Source organism: Chelonia mydas, chromosome 1 (genome assembly GCF_015237465.2).
Source record: "Chelonia mydas isolate rCheMyd1 chromosome 1, rCheMyd1.pri.v2, whole genome shotgun sequence".
Lineage (NCBI taxonomy): Eukaryota > Metazoa > Chordata > Testudines > Cheloniidae > Chelonia > Chelonia mydas.
The window spans coordinates 196,934,543-196,935,509 of NC_057849.1; positions in this window are offsets into that span (position 1 = coordinate 196,934,543).

Below are 967 nucleotides of genomic sequence, written 5' to 3' on the forward strand. Positions count from 1 at the left end.
TGATTGGCATGGGTGTGATTATTGGGTAAGATCTGAGTTATATATTGACCTGGCTAAGTGGCTGATCTTTTGGGACTAGAATAAACCTATGTTTGATGACACTGGTTTTCAGTAACCATTCATCATAGAGTCCAGTGTCTGGGCAGCGAGACTAGGGCTGGAATGCCTAAGAAAACTGCATTTTTGATTTCCTGTTAACCAGTGTGGTGAGACAGAAGCTTACTTTTGTTACTGGCTTGGTATAATCTAATTAGAGAATAACCACCAGTTTGGGGTGAGTCTGCTCAAATTCTCAGCAGTTTGTTCTGACTTTGGCATCCTCAGCTGTGACTCACTGAGGCACGGTGACACAGAGACACGCAGTGTCAAAACTAGCTGTTGGTAAGTCTGAAACCCCAACTACTTGCAATCATTTGAAACTATGGTATTATATCTTTCTTTGGTACAAAGACAGCAGATCAGATGGAAAGCACTGTTACCATTGAGAAGTAAAATGCTCAGTTAAAATGTTCACCCAGAGGGCAGTGTAGTTATCTAGACTCAGAGTGCCTGGATGATGTGTAAGGTAAAACTGACATGACAGTTTTGTCTGAGAGAGAAAGTTACTCACAGTGTCAGCATTTGCAATTCCACTGGGGAAAAGGGCAGAACTGAGATGGGGGGTGTTGTTATGCTAACGTGTTAATCGCTGCTATCAAGGGATTCTTTGCTTTATAATGACAGGTTTCAGAGTAGCAGCCGTGTTAGTCTGTATCCGTAAAAAGAAAAGGAGTACTTGTGGCACCTTAGAGACTGACAAATTTATTAGAACATAAGCTTTCGTGAGCTACAGCTCACTTCTTCTGTAGCTCACGAAAGCTTATGCTGTAATAAGTTTGTTAATCTCTATGGTGCCACAAGTACTCCTTTTCTTTTTGCTCTATAAACAATTATAGAGGTGGTTGAAGCTGCTTGGTCTGCTAACCAG